This window comes from Glandiceps talaboti, chromosome 20, assembly GCF_964340395.1.
Source record: "Glandiceps talaboti chromosome 20, keGlaTala1.1, whole genome shotgun sequence".
In the NCBI taxonomy this organism is placed as follows: domain Eukaryota; kingdom Metazoa; phylum Hemichordata; class Enteropneusta; family Spengelidae; genus Glandiceps; species Glandiceps talaboti.
The window spans coordinates 5,994,522-6,016,573 of NC_135568.1; positions in this window are offsets into that span (position 1 = coordinate 5,994,522).

The following is a 22,052-nucleotide window of genomic DNA, read 5'->3' on the forward strand; positions in this document are numbered from 1 at the left end:
CTATAGCTTGGTATCGCCGTAGAGTATATTATACGTCTCCAGACGAAATGTGTAATAACCAGCTGCATATACAAAATGACAAACCATCTGGGCAACATCATTTCTCATCTGAGATAGTATGACAGTAGTGTCCCATTTTGAATAAAACCGTTCATATGGATTGGTCCATTTAATAGTATTTAGTATGACCTATACACTTTAAAATTGGCATATCCCATTTGAAAATAAACGCACCAACTGTGTTCTGCAAACGTCAAGTGCATGACACGTATCTTGCTTTTCCAGCCTCTGTTATTTCTTGTGTTTATTATTTTGTGTCTGAAACAAATGTGCAAAGAAAATCCCACAATACTGATAAAATATACACGATATATATTCTTCATTTTAATATTCACAGCGCCATCTCTTTGTCTTACGTAAGATTAGTTGGAGTAATCTTCCATGTCAACGTCATATTTTCCTAATCCAGAAATTAATATATAGCTTTCTATATTTGCCGCTTCACTTATGAATATATTGTCGCTAAAGGGTACAATCACTATGTGGACCTTACCGACCGTTTTACGTTAGCTTGAAGTTGAACATTAACCATGTCAACAAAAGAAGATCGCCCTCGCCTCAACTCGTCAGCCTTACGATACGATGTGTTGTTTCTCAACAAACGTACAATTGCTGCACATTCCATGTCAGCTTTGAATCTTCGACATGTGTTAGCATTGGTGAAACCGAAGCTAAGTATTCAATAAACAATGTGAACGTTCGCTAGGATGAGTAAACTAAAGTCACGTAGAATTCTTTTCAATACTAGAGGAGTGGGAAAGGTTATAAACCGCACGTTCAAATCCATTAAGACTGTAACTAAAGTCATTTCAATAAAGATGAAGCGTATCTTGTGAGAGCGAAGAGGTGCCTAAGTGCAAATTATCTGTTCATGTCATCTCAATTGTCACGATATCATCACTTCAACATTGTCAAAGATAATGAGCCGCGTCAGGCACAATTAGTTCCACTGCACTTTATACAGATTATCATGTCAATATCCAGTTATTTGAAATCAAGTCTTACCTCTCAACGACGGTGGTCTGACAAGAGACCGTACATACCAGAGAAAACCATGCCGCTATCGATAAGACGCTGCATAACCAAGTCGACGGAGTTTTTTTCATCCCGCGAGATATATACACCACGTGATGTTATTGCGTCAATGATTTGCCGTTGGCTACTTTCTGTCATGCATTATCGCTCCTATTATGCAAAATTAATTGTAAATGCTGATAAAACTGTGAGAAGGAAATTACTATGCTGTGCAACAACGACTTTCTCTAAAAGTGCCTCCAGATACAGTTGCGTCATTATTAAACTATAATTTTCAAGTAAAATATTAAAAGCAATTGACGAGTTGGTAATGTTTCTTATCAAAGACAATTTGCACTCAGTTTGACGTATAGAGTTTCAACAGTTGAATCACTAGAACTAAGCGTGCTTACATATAAAGTAGTTTTGTGTATGTTTAATCTGGTTCGTTTGTTCGTTGTAATCTTCGTAAAATTGTTAATGCGAGTCTCTGCTTTTCTGAAATTAAGTCGGTGTGACGGATTCATTGAATGATGGTCGACTAGGTTGTTTAAATATTTCATCCAAAGGATTTATACCTACATTTTCTCACTAAAACAAAGTGACTTTCGAAATCAAAAATATTCATCACTTTTCGTGTTAATGCATGATATTGAGCTTGTCCCAATAGTACTTCCGTTTCGTATTTGTGCCGAGAATTTAACTGCATCGACGGCAGATGGTACTATTTTGACAACTATGTGTCTGTTAGCTGAATTCAAAGTTGCCATGCTAATAAATACTTTACGAGTAACACTGTATGTGACCTTGCAGAAATACAAACAGTGCCGAAATTTCTCATTTATTCACTCACTAGAGAACTAAACCCGCGACTCTTACAATTGCGCATGAAATTTCACACATTGAATATCCGAATTGTAAGATGAGTTACACTTAAAATTACAGACTATGAGTTGATATGAATAATTATATCAATATAGAATAAAAAGTGTTTATTTTCACATCACTGACTATGTTAAGCTTATGACAGATCTATAACTAAATTAGATTAACTAAACACATTAAAAATTATTAGTCCTTGATGATGATATATTGCCATGGAGATATTTTTATGCTTTTATTTACATTAATCTAATTGATGGCACCAAAGATATTATATGTACAAAATATGAACTGGATGGTTTCAACAAAATTCAGCTCAGCTCAAAGGGTACATTTCGAACATTTGGACAAGCTTTCGCGGTGTTATCAGACAGTCCAGCATCAGGCTATATGTGTGTATACTCTGTTGTATATATATATATATATACAACAGAGTTCGCCCATGATAATAAACGCTTCACGAGTAATACTGTACGTGGTACACGCGGCGCAAGAATTACAACTGCTTCATTCAAGTAAATGTATTATTGAAACGATAAAACTGTCAGTGAGAAAAAGGAGAGGGAGATAGATAGATAGATAGATAGATAGATAGATAGATAGATAGATAGATAGATAGATAGATAGATAGATAGATAGATAGATAGATAGATAGATAGATAGATAGATAGATAGATAGATAGATAGATAGATAGATAGATAGATAGATAGATAGATAGATAGATAGATAGATAGATAGATAGATAGATAGATAGATAGATAGATAGATAGATAGATAGATAGATGGATGGATAGATAGATGGATGGATGGATGGATGGATGGATGGATGGATAGAAACAGACAGACAGACTCTGTGGAGTTATATAAACCGTTAGGTACACATGCGTACATGTACTTCAGAATCTATGCGTGTGTTCGCACGTAGTGTTTAACAATGACTACACCTGTCATGATATTTCTTTTGAAAGAATAAACTTTAGATTTGTTACCTGAAATAGGATTCTGTCAATACGACGCTAAAGTTTTGAAAAGGAAATTGTGCAAACATGACATAACTGTAGCTCTCGTCATTCGTTGTCTGGGTGGTGACATCATGCACTTATTTGCATGCAACGTTATTCTTCTAGGAATTAAGTCTAGCTCTAAATTTTAGTTAGTTTATGAGTTGAAAAATAGCGTGCAACTGACTTTTGAATTAAGAAGCGGAGGAAGGTTGCCACATAAGCAAAATTCATTCGAAACAGACTTGCAGGAAAGACATTACTTCTCGTAATGTCTTTGTTTTGAATAGCCATTTGTTCACGTTTTTCTTTACATTAAAAAGTATGCACTCTGTTTTGCCGTTGGGACTTTATTTAAGTGCAATGGCATACCGCGTGGTTGTATCCAGCGATAACGATCATGGAATGTGTTGATACGTTTTCCTATACGTACATAGGAAATTCAATTTATAAACTTAAGTCAGCTTTTGCGTCATATTATTGTATGTTGTAGATTGAGTGTTGAAGAGTAATCTATAAATCAGCGTTTTGTCACCATCTGAGTAAATGGGACAAGTACACGAACAGTCATCTTTTGCACAAAGTGATGAAGACTAATGAGGCTGCAAACATATTATATGTTTAAACATTCAAAAACTGATGGCGTGACATTAACACTTCACTTATAAATACTTCCTTGTAAATGAGATCATATTCACACAATATATATTGACGTAAATGTCCTAATATTGTTAATTTATCCTTGGTGTATATAGTCAATTTAAGATGTCATAACACGTTATCAAGAGTTATCAGAAACCACATTAACATTTCATTCAAGTAGATTTGATTTGAACCGTTAAAGTATACTTGCTTATTACTCAGAGACAGTGAAATATTTGTTTAAAATACAACTCAATTTTTTCAGTTGCTTTTTGAAATGGTGCTGTTAATGTTGTTATTCTTGCTGTTTTGTTGTTGTTGTTGTTGTTGTTGTTGTTGTTGTTATTGTGTTCATTGTTGTCGTCATCTGTGGGTAAACGATTGTAGCTATACACATAAAACGGTATAATAAAAAAAAATTAAAATAATTTTGGGGTCCGAATCATAAAATCAGCAGCCCAGCGTTATCACAATTTCAAACTGTTGCCCTACTACTTTTGGATAAAATCATCAAGGGTAACGTGTAATTATTGGCATTTTAACAATTTTCAGTGAATACATTGTCGGTGATCGCTAGTGCAGCCATTGAAGGCATGCATCGACTTTTACATTATACTTGGCTAATCAAGGTTCTGTGTATTTTTTACCCAATAGTTTTCGAAGGGTTACAAACCCAGCTAGTGCTACTTTCACACTACCTTAGTCTTTACTATTTTGATAACGGGACTGTGGTGGTAATGACGAGTAATGATATACGCCATCGAACTTTTGTAAATTGTCATTTAGAATTCCAGATATCTCAGCAGAGATAATAGTGTCTGGAAGATTCACTGTTAGTCATGATATAATTGGGAGAGATAGACGTGTCTTTGAGACAAAATTACACAACCACAAGTGCCATACACCATTCATAACTAAACAATTCTAGACAATTAGATGGAAAAGGCAGCTTTGTTGCACTCTCGGTGAGGGATCAGTATACTGGAGGGTCACTATGTAGGCCAGATACACAGAGAAGGAGGAAATGGAAGCGCAAAATATGTATATCGCGTGTTTTGAGAGAAAGAACTAATTCGGAATCCTATACCCCTAGTATACATGTCTGCGCAATGTGAACCGGGTCACGATTATCATTCCAATACAGAGAACAAAATTCAAAATATGCACGATCGGAGATAATTTGGAACCGAATTAATCAAAGGTAGCCTGCTGAGATCAAATTGTCGTGAAATAAGTACACTCCTAATGAGACATCTTTCCGTAGTGAAATGGAGTAGAGATTGAGAAGGTAAATGAAACACCGTCGTCGCCGTGGCTTAGACATTCCAAAGGCTTACATTTTATGTTTAATGTAATTCTAGTGTACCAGCACTTCATTATTTTAATTTTCGGTCAAAGTATCACAACAACGGGGAGAAGGCACTTATGACAACTTCAGTACATTGTTTCTTTTTTTACCTAAAGAGAGTATAGTTTGGAAAAAACTTTCATTTTCTTTCAATTGTAATATCAAGACTGACTGCAGCGCTGGTCGAGTTCTCATATCGTGGGGGTCAGCAGGGTCCACTGCCCCCGTCCAGGTTTCGAGGATAACCAACTTTAGATACATGTCTCCTAACTTGTGTGGTATCTGAGATAACGTTTCAGCCATCAAATCAGCCAGTCTCTAAAACTGATTAATTGATGTGTCAGACCACAAATTCCAAACCAACTTCATTCATACTATAAACTATTGCAGCGAAACCCCCATAGATCAGGTTACTATTACATACGAGTGTGAGATATACACTTGGTTCGTTTTCCCCTATCACCTATGTATGTTTTTCGTGATTACTCTAAGCATGTGCGTCTCATGATTTTGTCAACCTCTAAATTCATGAATATTATTATTAAGGACAGCTGTATCTTGACGATATCAACTAAAATCAAACAGATATCGCAGATGTTCTCACCCCACACATTTGTCTTTGTATGTGTACTTGATAAAAGAATTCATGCGAAGTATAAAAGTTACAATTTTAGTTACAAAATTCGGGTGAAGGTCAGACTCTCTATTTGCAAGTATCACATTACGGTCATGTGCACGCATTGTAGTGTGACTAAGCATGCGTTACCAAAATAAAACCAGTAAAAACCTAGATTAAATTGCTGCATTTCTCAAGAGACAGTGATGTGATTAGATCACCACACGAAAGTGTACCTGTTCATTGCTCGTTTTAAAAAAGAATAATATGTCCAACAGGAATTAGATATAAGGGGTATTTTTACAAGTTCGTAAATATGATGAATTTTAACTCAAAACGCTCTAATCTATTCACCCAAAGGAGGACTAATATTGTTTATAAGATTTCAGATTAAAATCTAACGACAAAGCAATCAGATTTTCTATTCGGTGAGAACGTTCGTATCTATACTCTTTTCCCACTGTGTTTAATTGTATACATATGTACAAGTTGCATTAATGGTAGCATGATATACCGGACAATGTTTCACTATTAATAACACATTAATATATAGATAGCTATTTTATGTAGGAATTTGATGATTATTGAGTAGCTGGGCTCCACATATTAAAAGAATACCACACATCTAATACCAGCTGAGTAGAGCGTTCAACTTGTGTTTTACCTTGACCGTTGTCATATATCATGCAGTGTTATATATAATCCACACCCGGGTGTTAAAACTGTCAAAGTGGTAGCCATGCGATATTTTTTTTAATTCGTCCCCAGCAGTCTGGTAAAGGATTGCATTTACACAATTTCTTTATATTATGTCTATATGCTTGACCATGGTTACTAGGGCATGTTGTTATGCAATAAAGATTGAACATGAGTAAATATGCGAACAGAACTTGAAAAGAAATCGTTGATCACAATATATACCATGAACATAACACTCCTTATCAGCAGCATGCATGTTACTCCGTCTCTTCCATTAATTACTACAAGTCAGGGTCTCGCTCTGTACTGGTTCCCATGCTTGTGTGATATGTCCATATACTTGAATGTCCATGTGTGAATAATTTATGCGTCTATATTTTAGTTGGACTGACCGTTGTTCATTCATTTATGTCCATATATTTATTATTATAACATATTTTATAAATTTGTACAGTATTCGCATAATTCTTGGCTCTAGAGACTACGCCAGTGTGAAATTCGTGTGGAAAGGCAAAATTAAGGGAACATTCACAGCAAGCTGATAAAGCACATTAGCAACAGTTGTTTTGCAGCTGTAGTTGTCTTGAAAGACAGACGATGAATAGTTACATGACTGGGGCAACAGTTTCTTCACTTGTCAAGTAAACAATATATACCCCGTTTCAAGTTACCGTTCACTGACTTCAATAGTTGGCTACAACCACACACAAACTAAGAAACTGCATATTCTATGTTAAGTAAGCAAGATCGCAATTTCCTGTTACAGCTTTGCTATTATGAAATAAACCATTTAAAGGTAGACGCAGACATGCAGACACAAATGTTTAGACTTCTGTATTTGATGTCTGCATGGTGGCACTATAGTTCATTTAATTAAGACAAAATGTTGCAAGAATCTGTATTCATACAATCTTGCTATCTTAAATGTAGCATATGCAGCTTCTCATTGGTTTATGCGTGACTGTATCAAACAAAGTTGATGAAGAATAACTTGCAATTGGCTGTAGATTGCCGTGTGAACATTTCAGAAACACAGAAATGTAACTTGTGCAGCCCTACATTAAGCTTTTCAAATGGAATGACGGTAATACCAATGTGACGTAATTAGACTCCAATATTTAATGCATGATTTAATCTAAATTGATTGATTTATCATATCTAAGCGAAATTATAGTTATTAAATTAATAATCTTAGTGTCATTCTATATAAACATTCACTGTAGGTCTTGATACTAATACAATATTATCAAGTGACCTTTTCATCAACTAATTAAATCTGTTATAAAACTACATTAACAAACATAACATTAAGACAAGAGGAATTAACAGGTCGTGGCATGCAATATATCATGGAACATTTCATCCGTCAGATGTAGAAATGTCTTTCGTTTACATGCATTCGTTTTCACTGACTGAATTCTAGTATGAGCATCGCAATAAAAGTTAAACTGCAGCTGCTGTTTCTTATTTCAAGGAAACTCTCAGTTAAAAAGTAAGAATCGAAATTTAAGGGTCATTATGCAATTCAGTAAATGGACACCAAAAGGATGTTAAAAGCAACCAATTTTATAATCCAACAGCAACATGGCCACTGAATTCTCTATTACCTCTATAGGAAAATAAATTGTTTTCAATTTTCTGGGAAAAAATGATGAACTCCCGATTTTTTTAAGGACCAGAGACAAGCCTTTGCAAAGTTAAAGAGTGGGTTGATTTACAGAAATTTGTTAACAATGTGCATTCTACCTTAGATAAATATTGCACCTACGAGTTTAGCTGTGCCATCTAACGCATATAACCACACAAATAGTGAATATTTTATGATTTATATGCTTCTGATATCATTCTTCCTGTGTTCTATTAATATCTTAGATTGAAAATGCTATTAATATTTACACGAACATTAAATTGTAATATTATATCACTTGAAAACAATCTTTATGATAGACAACCATCATCCATCATATGGCCGCTGAATTTGTCATTATTTACAGGGGAGTCTCGCCAACGTGTGTGTATGTGGGTGCGGGGGGGGGGGGAGTTAGGAGAGGAGTTCGCTTAACTGGCTTGTTTGTGACATACAATTGATGCATGTGCCAAGGTACATGCGCTTCCAGTGACTTGTTTGGAACGGGTGACATTGACCAAACACCTACACCACAAACAGGCTAGTAGTAAGACAAATTAATGGATGAAGAAACGCTTTACGCCAATTTCACCTATTAAGCTTGCCAAAACTATGTATGTCACAAATTTATTTTTATCTTAGTTCAAACAGATCAGGTGAATGCCGCTTCAGATAGACAAGCCGACTACTTAGATATGTAAACAAAATACAAAATGTAATACAATGTTACTACACGCATTGCAGTAGACTACATAAAAATTAGACATATAGGCATATTTCAATGACTTCCGTGGTAACAATATGATAAAATGTTCATGTGACTTGTAGTTTGTAAGCATTCAGCTTGTCTAAAGTGTAGCCCTTATCTACTAATATTGCATGGAGAAGAATAAAAAGACTTATTGTGTCAGTGAGGTTAAGTGAAATGGGCTGTAAAATTACAAAAGAAAGAACAAATACAACAACACCTTTTCGTTGAAGTTTTGTAGTCATTTCCGCACGCTTCCCTGATTTTACACTTCATCGTATTCAACTATTGTCTCACTAGGCATACGTACGAGATAGACGAAAGTTGATAGCATTCCCGCTGTGGTTGTCTCTTAATAGCACCTCAAGCTCGTAACGTGTAGAAAACTAAACAGAATTATCTATCGATTGCCCTGTGTAAATATCCTTCGAAGCATGATAAAACTCATCAAGGTATTCGTAAAATGGCCAGTAGTTTATCATTATTACAATTAGTGCTTATTAAGTTGTCATCTTCACGGTAATAGAATCGATTCACTACGCCTTCTTTGTCTGTGTAATTGATAGGTTAAAAAGTATGTAACTTTGAGCTAGGTAATCAACTCTAGAAGTTATTATTCCTGGACTACCGTTGGCATTTCAAAACGCGTTCCTCTTTTTCAACAACACCGAGCTGTCAGGAACGATTTTATTTCCAGACGAGACGACAATTACTATACACACAGATAGCTGAGGCACAATTAGACAATTTCCTTTTGCGCCAGTATGCCGTATTTTTGGTCTGAAAATTGCTGTAAAATGCTCTAGTCGTTGCTTAAAATTTGTGCAAAGATTCAATGAATGAAAAAGAGAGTATTCAATGTGATGAAGGGAGAGAAAAAAAGCACTGTGACAGTCTCAATGGTTGACATTTGAAGGTGAAGGAATTCTCTTCAGTCAATCTTACCAGTTGTGTTGAAACATGTCATCTGATAAGTAAAATCCCGACCTTGTTTGAATTTTTTGAGTACACCTTCCATCCATTATCATGGCTATCGAGTGTTTTCCAATTACATGTCAAATCTTTGGGACACTTTTGGTGTTTTGTAACTTTCTGGCATGTATTAGAAATACAAATATTATTCTTAATATTTGTGAACATTTAGATAGTTCGGTCTCAGTTTTATCCTACGATGTTTGGTACATGTATTAAAGGAGAAGTTCACGCAAAGAACAAGTTGACTTTGGTTGATTGATTGATTGATTGATTGATTGATTGATTGATTGATTGATTGATTGATTGATTGATTGATTGATTGATTGATTGATTGATTGATTGATTGATTGATTGATTGATTGAAATTTCAAAATGTTTCACTTTTAGACCACTTATTGCTTTTAATTCATCAGTACAACTTTTAACTAAAGTTTAATGTCTGTTTTTTTCGAGTTCATTTATATCGCCATATTACATATTTTGACTTGTCCTCTAGTTTTCATTTCGAGAATTCGTGACGTCATACACTCCTATCCCTGAACTTGACATTGTCAAACAATTGTGTGCAGTAGTAACCATAGTTTTGAACAAACCCTGAATGCCTTAACCGAAACATGCAGAATCTGAACTAAAGACTTTGATAGTCTTGCATAATGATGTAAATATGATATTCAAATATGAGGTGAAAATATTAATATCGCTATCCAATACTGGCTCTGAAAGCTGATCAGAGAACAGTATATGAACATGTTCTATTTATAACCATCTTCTCTCTACAACTAGTTTTACTAAATTCTTCATCTTGTTTGTATTCAAGTTCTTAACAAAAATCAAGATTGTGTTAGATTCAAACTATAGACAGTGCATAATTTGTTGGCAAATAAAACCACAGAAAATAATGACATTATCAAAGGTTTCTACGATACGAAGGTCATGGTTAACGTGAAACTACACATGGCATTCTGTGTATATATAGCTTTTAATCTCAGTTGGTTGCCGTGTAGACATATTCAAAGAGACGTAATCTAACATCAACTGCTGTTGTCTTTCAGCCAAAAGATCTGTCAGTCTTCACTCGATTGTATTAAACCACTATGTAATTCAATAAATCGAGAAAAAACTTATAAACATAGTATCAGCAAGTGTAGACGACGCTAAGTTATAAATACATTATGTTATGCCCGTTAAAACCAATTGAAAGTCTACATTGTGTATAAAATACACTTTAAGACCGGCGGTAAGTTTATCGCTGCAAGGAAATTTATTATCCCACGAAGATAAAAACCGTGCAATGCGTGATGTTTGGAATGTTACTTGGTCCTTAATAAGTATTGCAATTAGAGAAATACAAGTCTTGGATAATAAATCGCCATGTACATCACGAATATAGATTTTGTTGTATTTGAAACCTTGTGCATGAAGTATCCTGAGAACATACATGAAATTGTAAATACAGTTTATTGATAGTTCACATCTAATGATACGCGTGTAGTACAAGTTTTGAATTTTTGAATAGCACGTTTAATTAAAAGTAAAATGACAGGGTTTTTTAAATGCAAGGTTTTGCGATTCTACAATGTCCTTAAAACTTGCAAAGAAAAGGGTACACAGGGATTCAAGCTAAAGTCGTAAAATCTCACGCTTTATCAACACAAAAGGAGGAAAAATGTTAGAATGTACATATGTATGTTGGCTATCTTCATCGACGTTTAGTTCCTGAAGAAGGAATTTTACTTCCAAAAGACGGTGATAATCACACTCTCCTTAAACAAGCGAACAAAAGTAATCCCATTCTAGAAAATGCCAAGCAATTCCGACAATCTGTCCATTTTGTGTAAAAAGAAAAGAATATCACTGTGGTCTAGGCAAGAATTCGTGAAGGGTTGGACCTAAAATAATTACCTCATCACCAGCTGTTTGTCCCAAAACATTTATGACCGAGAAACCAATGATGTACAACCCGTTTCATGTTACCGATTCTGTTTGATACAAGCACGCAGAAACCAATAAGAAACTGCACATATTACATTTTAAGGTAGCACGATTGAATGAATGAAGCATTTTGTCTACATGAAATGAATTAAAGTGCCACTATGTAGACATCAAACGTAGACACCACATCACTAGCGCCCAAATGTCTGCATCTAGCTGTAGTACCTTTAAATTGTTTATCTTCTGATAGACAAAATGTAGCAAGAAATTGCGATCTTGCCATCTGAATGTAGAATGGGTAGTTTCTTTTTGGTTTCTGCATGGTTGTATCATACAGAGCCTTGAACGGTAACTTGAAACGGACTGTTGAAGCATTGGATCTTAACCTACCCGTCTCACAAACTTCAAAACGCAATCAAAAGTTCAAGGAATCATGATCATATCACATGATATCTGCTATACAATATCTTGTAAGTCGAGACACAGACAAGGAAAAAAGTCAAGACAAGAATTTAAAAGTGCTTCAAAAATCATGATAAATATTCACACTTATCTAATCTGATATAATTTCAAAGACCATAACTATCACTTCTCTCTTTCAAGCGTCGTTTACAAAGAGTTACGAAGAATCGCTTGAATCTAAAATAGTTTAAAATGATATCTGCTATAGTACGTACGGTGAACGCTGTTATTTTTCGAAGCAGGTGGACTTTCTCCAAATATTCGAACACCGATTGCATTTCGCCAATAAGAATAATGTTGAACTCAGTTTCAGTCTTTGATTTGTCACTGATGAAACAAATTCAATATCTTACCGTTGACGACTTCGGACCAACGGGGAAATCAACGCCAGTCATACATGAGACAACTCTAAGTGACACAGCCGCGTGAGTGAATACTTCAACAACGAAGACAAGTCGACACGCTTTTATACTTATCATATTAAGATCGACGTTCGATAAAACACATACATATCATGTCCTTGTGTGACCTCAAGGTCATACCATCTCTAATTGCCCATAATGATCACGTGATCTCCTTAATAGTGTCTTATTGTGAAGTCAAAATATTACCACCGCATGCTTGTTTACTCAGAGGGAATATATGCTATAGTGAAGTGGTTAAGCAAAGGTATATAGTGCTTTCATCGTAATAAAATTGCATAAGCAAGATTAATCTCAAATTGTTCAAATTACCTGAAGGTGCCACAAAGCAACATAGAAATTTTCATTGAATGGATGTATATAGAATTGTCTGTGAATACCACTTCAAAATAACCAAATTGCGTGATGGAACGAGAGTCATTTTACGGGGAATGCTTGCAGCATGAATTTCTGGATCGTAAAAGTCATGTCATTCTTATCTCTAACAAGCTGATGTAATTCAATCAGAGATGAAAGACAGCGCTGCATTGTGAACACCTGACCGAGGTGAATCGAGTTATCGATTGGATTACTGTTGGGTGGCCTGACTGCCAAGACTGACTGCAAAGAGCTGACTGGTTAACCACACTGATAGTTAGCTTAGAGTCGTGCGCATGCCGCAAGCATGCGTACTCGCACATACATACATACATACATACATACATACATACATACATACATACATACATACACACACACACACACACACACACACACACACACACACACACACACACACACATACATACATACATACATACATACATACATACATACATACATACATACATACATACATACTTATATGTGGTTGAACAACTGGTTGGATGGATGGATTGATGGATGGACGGACTGACGAATGGATGATGAATGAATGAATGAATGAATGAATGAGTGAGTGAGTGAATGAATGAATGAATGGATGGATGGATGGATGGATGGATGGATGGATGGATGGATGGATGGATGGATAGATGGATGAAAGAGGAGTGGTTGTTTGGTGGACGGGTGAGAGGGTGGGTCGGTTGATGAGTTGGTTGGTTTGATAAATAGCAGTGCGCTTAGTCGAATGTACTTGCTGATTTCTATGAATGCCTGCAGGATTTATTTTGAAGAGTTTAAAGTGAATCAACATATTTCGTTATGATCAGCATTATGCTATTTAAATAATTAATAAATTATGGCTTAGTCGATGGGCTCCTCAATTTATTAGTCGATCGACAGAATAATCGATCAATTTGTCAAGCGATCAACAGAGTGATAATTTCATGTTTTGACTTGATGATAAACTGGGCTATATAATTGATTAGTTGATTCCTTATTTACCTGGATATACCTGGAGTTTACTCTTAGTGACTCACTGAACACTGATCGATCGATAAATCACTATTGCTATGCCAATCAGTTATCTTATGAATAATAAATGAATAGTTGTATGTTTGAAATTTTATTTTCTTGCCACGATATCCCCGCAAACCAATAATCAGCGTAACACTAGTAACTTCCGCACTTCCTTGGTAATTCTAACCCCTCTAGTAGAAGAAATGCCATGGTAACTACCTTCTTAACACACACCCGTCATGAATATGGTTAAAGTTGATCAAAAATGTTGGCAACCCTTTAAAAACAGGGCTTATTTAAGTGATCTCGGTCCAAAATTGAATGAATATGTGACAAAAATTCATAGAAAAACGAAATATTCGATGAAACAAATATGGCGGGAAAAGTTGTCGGTCTTAAAACAGAAATGCAACCAGGTTTAAATCGAGTCATTCACCTCACCAATTTCTTGTGTGGTATAGTGACCTATAAAATCACGACCAACAATATATGTAAAAGACCACATACTTTCGTGACTTCGATTCACATTTAATTTGAAAAAAGTCCAATCAGTCACGTTCCCCATGTAACCGCTCCAACAGTTGCAGGACAATATAATAACGAAATTTATGTCACTCTGCAGAGTTAGGAAAGAATTTGTTCCTGTTTTGGTAATTTTATACCATCCTTTAGTTATTTTCCCAAGTAGACACACTTTTGTTATCAATAAAATATAATATTAGACAAATGACACCCAACTTGCTGAAGTAAATTGCAAAGAGGGTCATGGCTAGGACCAGGGTATTATATATGATTACTTTTATTGCTATGATTATTTTTGTTAATATATTCACCATTTGGCTATGGGTACAGTGTTTAAAACTGGTTGTGTCGTTATATCGGATGTTGTTTGTATATGTCTGCCAACCAAATGTGTTTATCCAACTAATCTTTTCTATTTCACAATGTTCAATATGCGTAATTGTTTTTCTCTCTTTTTTAAAAACTTTATTCTAATCTACAATCAAAATTATTTGTCAATTCACTGGTGTAAGAATGTTGATTACAATTGATCCACAATAACAAACCATCCAGATAAAAATGTGTATTTTAATTCATTCGCATTATATGTTTGATTAACACTGATTGCGTGAACGACTAACTCGAATGAATAAGATACACGTGTCTTTAGAATGCGTATGTACTGTAGAGAAGTGGTTAAGCCTGTGTGCTATTTCGAGTGACGACGGAACGGTTGGTCACGATGGTCGTCGATGAAGAGCAAGTACTCCTATAACCAGGCATTAATGGTATCATTACTCTGACGTTCTGTTTTAATATCCTTCGATTACAGTATACCGGGCCTCTACGTTTGACCTTTCTCAATCAATTCCAACTTACGTGTCACATGTGTTTAGTAGTGTGTGTGGCATCCATATCAAACTCCATTGACACTCCTAATGGACCTGACTAAATTTGTAGGTCATGTTTCCTACCCGTTTTAATATGTTCAAACTTACAATAAATGTATTCGGTCATTGCATCTGGGACAATTGAAACGTTTATTGAGAGTCCGGAGCCCGTTGTGTCGTCAACAGCATGATCTGTACAAATGTTGGACAAACCTGAACTTTCTGGATCGAAAAGTTGAGTCATGCTCAGTTTACTTTTATAAAGTTTTAGTCGTGTCAGATTTTTGGCGCGATGTTTCGTTATCGGAGGCGTAAAGTGTGAAGTGACTGAACATTTACAAAAATCTGTCACGTGTCAGGCGTACTGACTAATTCATAGGATAGGATGTTATCACCAAGTGCAACATCTATGGAATTGTATACAGCCTGTTAGGAGTTGCACATTTCACGAGGGGAATTGATCCGTATATCTCACTGATAATATAAAGTCAATACTTGACAGCGCTCAGGTGTGAGCTAAGTAGTTATCTTTAAAATAAATGTATAACTAAATTGTAAATTCTCAGTTTTCTCGTACTTGAATTTTGTTTAATCAATTTCCGAACTGAACTTATCATTAGTTTTTTTCCACATATAGCGTTACTTCATCAAAATGGTTTTCTCTTTGATATATGTATTCACGTAAACAGACAGACAGACAGACAGACAGACAGACAGACAGACAGACAGAGACAGACAGACAGACAGACAGACAGACAGACAGAGACAGACAGACAGACAGACAGACAGACAGACAGACAGACAGACAGACAGAGTTTGTTCCCGTTACCCGACCCTACCTAGCTTTTCACGCCGACCCTAAACTTTTTTTACGTATTCGAGAATAATAATAAAATCGCGAAAATCGTGAAATCTCGCAAGAAATAGTGGATGCGGAAACTGACATCAACTTAAAAAGACAATATAAAACAATACTTCCAATCTGTAATAGATGTACATCTGGTAGGAAGAAATAAACAACACAGAGGCCATTTGGAAACAAACCTGAACTAGACACTCACACATGAAAAAAAATATAATAAAATAAATTAAAAAATCTACCTACCCCACTTTTAAAATTGAAAGTAATTGGAACCACACAAAAATTTTTGTTGTAAAATCACAGTATCTCAGAAATGTTTTGTTTTTAGTTACATTTATACTTCTTATGGGGAAAACATGTGATAACTTATAATATAATTAGCTACATTTGGTACAAATAAGAAAAGGGTTTCAAATAACCCTGGAAGGAAACATATCTTTAGAACCACGTGTACAGATATTAAAATCAAACTTTGTAGAAGTGTTGCATTTATGAGTCCAAAGATAAAACGTGAGGTCAGTGTGTCAAAGTTGTGGTCGATCGGACGACTTTTATATTTGTACATACGTTCACAAAAGTGAAGTTATCATGGCAATCAAAGCACCGAGTCGTTATATTTACGTAACCCGAGTGATGAAGCATGGAGAAGTTTTTCACCGGATCATTTAAGACAAGCAACTGAATCAGCTCCGTGACTTGTAATACACACACTAAAATGTGTGTAAAGTTTCCATATGCTAGTGCCAAAACATTATCACATTACAAAGACGTGACAAACTGCCTGAATTTAAAATAATTTTATCTGAAATATGTTCGATCACATATCGCTTATAGCACAATAAATATTCACCTATTACAAGCGCAGTCAGCGATTGAATGATTATGATATATTGCACTGCTTAATTTTTATGCGTTTTTGTAAGTTGAGTGAGCTCTGCGTTGGTAATATTTGCCGCTATTCTTTTTTAAACTTTACAAGTTCTCCAGTTACTCTTAACAGGCAACAAATCAACGGAAACGTCAGCAAACCTCTTAAATAAAAGGATGTAGACTTTCGAAGCTTTCTTCGATGTTACCGCAGCAAAAGTCGGTGTAAACCTTTGAAAGGCAATGCAATACTGTGTATAATTCCTTTACAAATAATGACTCGTTTACTCTATTCACTGGTGAACTGCATCATAATCATTCACCGAGTAATTTAAAACGTACTGGATTACAAAAACGATCTTAGATTGTATTTCTTGTCAACTGGCAGGACGTTTTAATTTCGGAACATTTCCGTCGCCAGCAATATCCTACCAAACTATTTTTAAAAGTTTGTTAATTTTCTTAAGTTACACAAACACAGACTTAGTGAATGTTGTTTCATATTGAGTTTTCAAGTAGGAAGACGTTATACAATTGTTTTATAAAATTAAAAATCCTAAATAAATACCCAATCCTTCTCCATATGGTCACTTATATGGGTACAAATGTTCTTCCACGAAACACGTTTAAATACAACACAAGGTGAGTACAGGTGGCGGAAAAAAACTAATCCTAAATGCTCCAGTCTCACATATTTGCATAGCGAAAATATGGGATTACAAAATCTACATTAAACTAATTATTTGAATCTACGATTTTAACTACTAGTCGAAGTTACTGTAGTGTGTCAAATACAAAGTTCAAAAATAACACGTATTTTCAGTGGCGACTTGTCGTCGACAATCTGCATTAAGTGAATTTCGTTTGCCTGCGGTCAATTTCGACGACAGGAGAAATCTTTTTAGCTGTCAAAAATGAAGGTTTGAAGTCAAGCTCGCGTTCTTCGGTTCCTATATAGAACTTTCCCGCCATAAACAAATAAGATTTTTTCATAACTCTTTTTATTTCCACCGCAATTTTCGTCTGGAATAGCAGTATTCGGCATATAATTTTAACAGTTGAAAACAATTTGCTGAAAGACAAAGTTTGTCATATGGTGTTGATGTTTGCTAATAAAAAATAGCAGACAACATCGAAATGCGGATATGATAGACGTTTGCCAAATGATATCACTTGGGAGAACAGAGAGTTCTTCATGAATACGTGCATTATTCTCAGTAGGTTTGACATCCAAAATTGCTTACATAGACATATTGGTATATTGTAACTATTTATACATATAACGAGGGAGACAATTGGACTAACTACAAGTCAGGGTAACTGGGTTTTCAACTGACTGATTGTAAGAATCAACGTTATAACATTTTTTGTATTTATTGGTTTTGCACAGTGCCTTTGATATCGCCATTCTACATGCCAAAATAGAGTAATTGTTCAAAAGTGACGTATATTTGAGTACTACAAGCCAACAATCAAACCAGAATATTTCATTGCAAATTTTATGAATTATGTATGTATGTATGTATGCATGCATGCATGTGTGCATGCACGCACGCACACACGCATGCATGCATGCATGCATGGATGTATGTATGTATGTATGTATGTATGTATGTATGTATGTTTGTTTGTTTGTTTGTTTGTTTATTTGTGTTTGTTTGTTTGTTTGTTTGTTTGTTTGTTTGTGTGTGTGTATGTATGTATGTATGTATGTATGTATGTATGTATGTATGTATGTATGTATGTATGCATTATGTATACATTTCCTTTACTGTCTCTTTCCGGCTCTCTCTCACTGTTACTGTCTGTCTGTCTGTCTGTCTGTCTGTCTGTCTGTCTGTCTGTCTGTCTGTCTGTCTGTCTGTCTGTCTGGTTGATAATGTTATCAATGGAATAATGAAATTATTACATGTAATAAAACGCAAATATAAATATGTGAATAAATCAACAAAATATTGAGGGTCCTATCTCAATATAATGAAACATTGAAATAAATATGTTACAAACCGAAATGAAGAACTGATAACCTTGAAATACTATATCTACCCGTCTTAAATCATTCAGGTTGTGCTCGTTTTTATCTGTGGCCTAGTACCTGTCCTCGGAATTCCATGTTATATCCAAATCCACAAGCGTGACATGGTGTAATTTGTATGATATACAAACCTTGTCGGTTGTCGACAAGACTAACTAGGTACATTAACTATTTATTGCATTCTGTGTTGTTTTATTAGTGAAATTAGACACTCTGAGCAGTAGGTGGCCCCATGTATCGTTTTGTTATTAACTTGAGTGAAGTTGACGGACACAATGAACTCTATCAATCACACGATTAGGGTAATGACATCATCAAGTTCAAGTTTAGTTAATGATCTCATAAGATGTTCAAGTAGACCTATTTGACTCGCTGTGTACATTAACAGTATTCCTTAGATTAAAACAACCCCTGGCTGCTTTAATTTTTAGTATTCCACTATTCGTGTCTTCAATTTCCCCCCCCCCTATCCCCCCCCCCTCCCCGTAGAACAGTTCAAACACAAATCCACATCTAAATCACGGCAATGACCTCTTTCCATTCTTAAGTTGATTGTAAATACGTACAGACATAAAAGAAAAACTATACTCTACATATTTATTGAGCTTATTTAAATTAATAAGTATTTTTTTATATTCAGAAACTTTTATTTTCCTTACAATTACCTTTCCCTAATACCTGTAGGGAATACATGGATACGTCGGTATATAAGATAAAAGGCGACATCACGTCTTTATATTGAGTGAGTACATACTCTTGATTTGTTCCTGCCAGTCAAAAATCACACTGGCGTCAGAAGGCCGGCAGACACTGACAGAGAGACGTGTAATTTTCCTAAATGAAATTAACTTTGAAATGAAATACAGAAACAATCGTCAAACCATGAATGTTGATGAGTGATTTTTTCAAAATTCTTACATTAAAAGACATGGCATGTCTTTCAACGACTCTCGTTGTATATTTTTCTGTCTGTGGAGTTAACAGTACGGTTACTTTGATCTACAGAGTGATAATGAATTTATTCATAGGAAAGACAGCGACGAGGCAGAGCCCAAGCTTGACATCGTAGCTCAAAGGCCGTATCTATTATTAAGCGCGGCTTGTTGATCAGACAAGATAGCAGACATTAACTTTCCATGCAAGGATTGTGATGACATATACATATATATACTTCAACATGACCAGTCTAGTCAATGAGTAGGATTGCACATAGGATTCGTTCAAGTACCAAACAACAAAGCTCGTCAATTAAAAGATGCGTACTCTAAGTTTATATGTTTTTACTCAAGTGAAAATACCTACATAAAAATTCAATTGTACTATTCTAATATAATGTTAATGTCGATGCCTGTCTTCTGTGACAGTACAGTTGTCTTCTGACATTGTTAGAAGTTGATTGGATAGTAGGGGTGTCCTCGACTTGTTTATACATATAACAAATGACGTCATCGGATCATTTATAAGCAATGTCTTAATACCAGGTCTGTGTGTTTAGTCGATGGTTAAGTATGCTTCAGTAAGTAGAATACTGCGAGTACCTGTCATAGAGGCTGCCCACATTACGCCATATAAACTCGGCGGGTACCCCTTTAAAGTGTCCACATGGCTGTGACATGCTAACCAGTTAATTATTAAACAAACCATACTGTGTTTTACTACTGTATTTTCTATTCGAAGTTTGTTATTGTACGTACAGGAAGTGATTTAAAAACAAACTGAAAAATAAGTAATCGCTGCATCATGCATCAGTGCAGTCTGTGCATGTGTATGTCGCTTCTCAATATATTAAAACGTTACCATGCATGAGTAGTTTACTTCTGTTTACTTGTGTTTACCCAGCTTGTTTACAAACCATTTCCTGTACGTACAGTAAAGTACTTTTATGTATTGTGTCGGACTAGGGATATGTTGTTACACATTTTAATAAAGTATGATCACCTCTAGTAAGGTAATTAAAAATATCCCAAACAAATATCCATTTTTCATTCACAACTCATTTAGCAACAATGTCGCGTCCGACTCTAATGTCAAAATATTATCTATCAAATATTGATAGATTGTGATTGCGAGGGAAACACTGACAATTTGTTTTATCGTTTTGTAATATTTGATTAACTTATGCCTCTATGTGGAAAAATAAATTTACTCCACACTGGTCATCATAAACTACATTCATCATGATGCTACCATTATCCGATACTCAACTAATGTTTGCTTAGATTTTTTCGTGTCAATTTACCTTCCAAGCACTACCATAAATGATTTGACCCGAGTCTTACGTTAAATAAATGAAAAGACGTTACAGCCGCGAACTGGAAAGAGTCGTCTGTTTTACCTACGATGAGTCGCTGTGCCAACAAATTAAAGCCTTAGAGACAACCACAGGCCAAATATCAAGTAATTCAAAGTTAGTCACACCGTGAAATGTTGTCTTATATCAAGCGTAAATGTTGGAAAAGATACATTTTTCATCACCAGCCATTCCGAAGGGACCTTGTGTGTCCTCTAGAACTACGGGTCGTTCAATTCTCCGTCTTTCTATCTTACTGTCTGTAAAGTACAAAAGCCGCGGTCAAATTGCAGGTAAACTTAGTATATAAATTTCCTTCTGCTAAACAATTTGACAAATTTTTTTTATGTCAAAATGTTCTTGAAAATGACGAAAGAGTATACGCTTTGTCATGAAAATTGTTCAGCCGATATTCCGTAATTTATATCAGGGTCAAAGGTTAAAGGTGAACGAATATTGCGTTGCATAGAGAGCATTTTCAAAGTAACAATTTGGTGCATATTTCATAATCTACTATAACCAAAACAGACGAGAATGTTGACTGGAATCAAATTTTTGTATGCAATGAAAATTTGCAAATTTTACTACGTAGATTTTATGAGCTTACTTGTTCTTTTAATCGGCTTCCATTTCCGAAACCATTATCCGCTAAAGTCATACACCGAAATTCACAAAGGAAAATAGTTGGTTTTTTCTCGGATAGCTTTCATACCTCTTAAATTCTTGTGTAGTAAAATTTTTACTTCCATCGCATGATATGGTTTCTTATGAATCCATTTTAATTGCCTCCTAATCAAT